This window comes from Bombina bombina, chromosome 1, assembly GCF_027579735.1.
Source record: "Bombina bombina isolate aBomBom1 chromosome 1, aBomBom1.pri, whole genome shotgun sequence".
Lineage (NCBI taxonomy): Eukaryota > Metazoa > Chordata > Amphibia > Anura > Bombinatoridae > Bombina > Bombina bombina.
The window spans coordinates 445,563,864-445,569,863 of record NC_069499.1 but is presented as its reverse complement, the minus strand read 5'-3'; positions in this window follow the sequence as shown (position 1 = coordinate 445,569,863).

Sequence of the window (6,000 nt, the reverse complement as noted above, 5' to 3'; positions counted from 1 at the left end):
GAAACTGGGAGGGTAAAAATGTGGACCCTAATCTGAGGGCACCACAGTCTATAAAACCTTTCTCCCCAAAACAGCTTCCGCAGAAGCAAAACGTCAAATTTGTAAAACTTTGTAAAAGTGTGTAAGGAGGACCAGGTAGCCGCCTTACAAATCTGCTCCATAGAGGCCTCATTCTTGATGGCCCAAGATGAAGCCACAGCTCTAGGTGTCAGGGTTTTTTCCCTGCTTTGTTTGCCATGTGATGCTGGCAGCCATTTTACTCACCTCTCTTGCTGACTCTGGGGCATAGTGTGTGATGCTGCTCATTTCCTGCACGCCCTTTTATGGTCAGACTGCTGTACATCATCCGTGTGAGACAGGTAGCAGTCTCAGAATTGTGATGTCATCACTTATTTAAAGGGCCTCTGTTCTGTATGCTTTGCACTTGCGTTGTCTCAGACCTATTTGTGAGAGTTACTGTGTATTACCTGGCTGTCTGACGCCCCTCCTGGTTCCTAAGCTCTGACTTGTTCCTGACTCTGCTGTTCTCCTTGTTCCTGACTCGGCTCGTCTGACTATTCGCTTTGGCTCCTGACTCGGCTCGTCTGACTACCAGCTCTGGTTTGGCTCCTGGCTTGTTATTTGACTTGTGGACTTTTTATTATTTTTTGCTAATAAAGGTGTGGTGTGATTATTTTTGCACTTCTCGTCTCAGTCTGTCAGGGATTTGTTCATGATAAGCCTGTTCCTTTAAATCTTACTCCTTGTACCCTATTTAAGGCCCCTCCTCTCTATGCTCCCTGCTTGGTAATTTGCTTTTGTTACTATACGTGACTGCTGCCAGAGAAACCTAGCCCTTTCCTCTGAATAAGGGGATTATTTACCTACTCCAGTGAAACTCTGCTGAGCACTACCAACTCAGCTTCTCTCTACCTGAACAACTAAAACGTCTCCTGCAGATACCGCATTCAAACCGGAACCAAAAGTTTAGCTGCAGTATTCTTACTTTCGCTACTCCGGGTGTGTGTGACGTCACACCCGGCATCTCAGCGTTCCTGCAGCGCGTGTACCGCGCCTCTCTCACTCTCTCCTTCAAGGGTAACAGTATTAACCACATTTGCTCCCACGCTGTTCCTGAAGTACAACTTGGATTTGGTCTGTATTCACTTTCTAACATTGCTGGATATTACATTGACTTTCATATTTACTATTTCATTACCATTACGCTTATTGACTGCTTGCTACCTCCATTTGTGAATAACATCATTACCTGCCATAACTCATTGCATGCTTATGTGGATCTTTGAATTCATTGACACGCTTGTTGCTTCATTTCATCTAACCATATTGACTGTATTTGCTCATTATCTCACCAGACTCCCATAACTAATAATATCTGCATATTCCAAATTAACTATCTGTTTACTGCCATCTCCTCAAGTATTTCAGTTACATACTGTGATTTCATTGACTATCTTTGTACTCTGTTTTGGTATAAGCTCCAACAATCTCATTCTGTGCTTTGGGCTATTAACCAAACTTCTCTCTTTTTCATTATCCCTGAATACATTTAGTTTGACTAATGACATATTTCTTAGGCTCTATATACTTTACAACGTTATATATCTAGGTTATCTCACTTAGAAAGGGGATCAGTCCATCTGTACTAATCACTCACTAGAAAACTAGCCACAAAGATTTTTACTGTCTGAAGTTTTTTTACTGTTTTTATTGTTTTTATATCATGTATGTCTGATTGTAACATGGATCCATGTCTGTAAGAAATTAAAGTGTTAATTTTTATACAGCTTTTTAGTTTATTATATATATTTCAAGGCTATTCATACACACAGACCCAGCCTACTAGGCGCTTTGGTTTCTATATCCGATTTTTCTATTCACTCTTATTGACTACTAGGAGTCAATATCCAGAGCCAGGGTCTTTTTGAGGCAGGCGCTTAGTGTACCACCCACTGATACGCATCTGGGAATTTCATAGATTTAGATTTTGTTGTTAAGCACAATATACCACTAATAAAAAAGAGTGCAGTACTAGCCATTCGTTTGGTGGACGGTTCTTTTTTTAGTTCAGGTCCTATATCATACCACACAGTTCCACAGTTACCTCAGATTCTGGGCATACAGAACAGATGTCATTTGATGTTTTGCCAAGCGCTGTCTATCCTATGATACTTGGTATACAATGGTTGTCCAAACATAATCCGAGTATATCCTGGACAGATGTGACAATAGTTTTTGACTCCCAGTTTTGTAAACAATCTTGTTCTGACTCTCATACACTCTGTCATGTAGCTACAGGCACACTACCAGATTGTTATAAGGAATATGCAGATGTTTTTGACGTAGCTGAGGCAGCCACACTTTCACCACACAGAAGTTGCAACTGTCCTATTGATCTGATTCCTAATAGTACCATACCCTATGGTCACATTTATCCTCTATCTCAGCCTGAACTGGCTCACCTTAAAGAATATCTAGACAAAAACCTGAAAAAAGGGTTTATACGACCATCTACTTCATCAGCGGGCGCTGCTATGTTTTTTGTGAATAGACAACTGCAGACAACTGAATAAATGCACTAAGAAAAACAGATACCCCCTGCCTCTCATTCCTGAACTGATTGAACGTTTGCAAGGTGCCACCATATACACCAAGCTTGATCTTAGGGGCGCTTACAATTTGATCAGGATGAGTGGTTAACGGCGTTTCGTACACATTACGGTCTGTATGAATATACAGTAATGCCGTTTGGGCTCTGCAACGCCCCAGCCACTTTCCAGTGCTTTATAAATGATGTCTTTCATGACCTTTTGGATGTCTGTATTGTTATTTACTTAGATGACATTCTTGTTTATTCAGATACTTATACTAACCATCTATCACATGTAAAATTAGTGTTATCTTGTTTAAGGCTTCATCATCTCTACGCCAAACTAGAGAAGTGTATATTTAATACTAACACTATATCCTTTTTGGGTTATTCTATCTCCCCCTCTGGGATAACCATGGAAACCAGTAAAGTAGAAGCCATTCTCAAATGGCCAGCACCCAGTTGCAAAAAAGATGTCCAGAGATTCCTTGGATTTGCGAATTTTTATAGAAAATTCATTAAAGATTTCTCACACATTGTTAGACCTTTAACTAGCCTAACTAGAAAACATGTGAAGTTTTCATGGGATAGTAAAGCTGATGATTCTTTTACCACCCTGAAGAATAAATTTACTTCAGCTCCCATACTGCAATTCCCAGATCCCAGTTGTCATTTTACGCTTGAGGTTGATGCTTCTGAATTTGCTATTGGGGCTGTTCTGTCCCAGAGGGTCTCCCAAAAAGAGCCTTTACATCCAGTTTCCTTCTATTCCCGTGTCATGAGTTCAGCTGAGATTAACTATGGCATTGGTGAGAAGGAATTGCTGGCCATCAAATCCGCATTGGAGTTCTGGAGGCATATTCTAGAAGGAGCAAAATATCCTATTACTATTTATACCGATCATCGTAACTTGGAGTTCTTGAAGATAAATAAGACCTTAACTTCTCACAAAGTTCGCTGGAGCCTCTTCTTCTCACGTTTTGATTATGTGATCACTTACCGTCCTGGCTCAAAAAATCTCAAGGCGGATACTCTCTCACGTATACCTCTTAAACCAGAAAATCACCTGGCTCCAGCCGCTGTGATACCTGAGGATAGGATCATTTGTTTAACCAATGATTTTTTGGTAACACTAAAGCTACAACTGAAGGAGGATTCTTCCATATCTCGTCTCAATTTAGATAAACATTCTAAACAATCTACTTTATATACCTATGGCTCTTAGGAATCAGGTGTTGGCAGCAGCTCATGACTCCATATTAGCAGGTCATCCTGGGGTTCATAGGACTCTCCATGTTCTTTCAAGGAACTATTGGTGGCCCAAGATGTCTGAAACTGTTACTCAATATATCAACTCCTGCTTCCTTTGCACTACTAAAAAACATCAACATAAACGTCCATATGGATATCTTCTCTCTCTTCCCATACCAGAAAGACCCTGGGCGGACGTTGCCATGGATTATATAGTTGATCTCCCACCTTCTGCAAACTTCAAAACTATTCTGGTGGTCGTTGATCTCTTCTCTAAAATGGCCCATTTCTTGCCGCATAGAGGTCTACCTACAGCTTCTGAAACTGCTACTCTTTTCATAGATCATGTGGTCAAACTGCATGGTCTACCAAATTCCATTACTACAGACAGGGGTTCACAGTTTACTTCTAGGTTTTGGAATCATCTCTGTCAATCTCTTAACATCTCTAGAAAGCTTAGTACAGCTTTCCACCCTCAGACCAACGGGCAGACTGAGAGAACAAATCAAGCTTTGGAGCAGTACCTCCGTTGTTATTGTTCCCTAGAACAAGACAATTGGCATTCACTCCTTTCTACTGCTGAATTTGCTCACAACAATATGTTAAATTCCTCTACTAAAATGACTCCATTTTTCCTTAACTATGGATTCCATTCTTCTTACGATATTCATACTTCTAACACCTCACCCATACCAGTTGTTAATGACAAGATCAACACCTTGGCTAATGGTTTCGCTAATGTAAAACAAATACTACATGATGCTCAAGCCGCTCAAAAACGTCATTATGATTTACGACGTTCCAAACCTCCTGAATACAGGGTAGGTGACAAAGTTTGGTTGAGCACTAAGAATTTGAGATTACAGGTTCCATCCAAGAAACTCGCCTCTCTCTATTTGGGTCCTTTCGAAATTAAGAAGGTTGTTAAAGCTAATGCAGTGACACTCATTTTACCTTCTCCTTTGAGAATACATCCGACGTTTCACGTCTCGCTCCTGAAACCCTACACTTCTCTTAGGGATACCTCTACCACGGCTGCTTCCCAGACCCATGTGGCTGATGAGATGGAGTATGAGATTGAGTCCATCCAGGATTCTCGATACTTTCGGAAGCACCTCCAGTACCTGGTTAGTTGGAAGGGTTATGGTCCTGAAGAAGATTCCTGGGAGCCTGCTGTAAATGTCACGGCACCGCGTCTTCTTTCTCTATTCCATCGGAGGAATCCTCACCGTCTGGGTCCTTGATCCGCTGAGCGGCTCCTTGAGGGGGGTGTCCTGTCAGGGATTTGTTCATGATAAGCCTGTTCCTTTAAATCTTACTCCTTGTACCCTATTTAAGGCCCCTCCTCTCTATGCTCCCTGCTTGGTAATTTGCTTTTGTTACTATACGTGACTGCTGCCAGAGAAACCTAGCCCTTTCCTCTGAATAAGGGGATTATTTACCTACTCCAGTGAAACTCTGCTGAGCACTACCAACTCAGCTTCTCTCTACCTGAACAACTAAAACGTCTCCTGCAGATACCACATTCAAACCGGAACCAAAAGTTTAGCTGCAGTATTCTTACTTTCGCTACTCCGGGTGTGTGTGACGTCACACCCGTCATCTCAGCGTTCCTGCAGCGCGTGTACCGAGCCTCTCTCACTCTCTCCTTCAAGGGTAACAGTATTAACCACATTTGCTCCCACGCTGTTCCTGAAGTACAACTTGGATTTGGTCTGTATTCACTTTCTAACTTTGCTGGATATTACATTGACTTTCATATTTACTATTTCATTACCATTACGCTTATTGACTGCTTGCTACCTCCATTTGTGAATAACATCATTACCTGCCATAACTCATTGCATGCTTATGTGGATCTTTGAATTCATTGACACGCTTGTTGCTTCAATTCATCTAACCATATTGACTGTATTTGCTCATTATCTCACCAGACTTCCATAACTAATAATATCTGCATATTCCAAATTAACTATCTGTTTACTGCCATCTCCTCAAGTATTTCAGTTACATACTGTGATTTCATTGACTATCTTTGTACTCTGTTTTGGTATAAGCTCCAACAATCTCATTCTGTGCTTGTGGGCTATTAACCAAACTTCTCTCTTTTTCATTATCCCTGAATACATTTAGTTTGACTAATGACATATTTCTTAGGC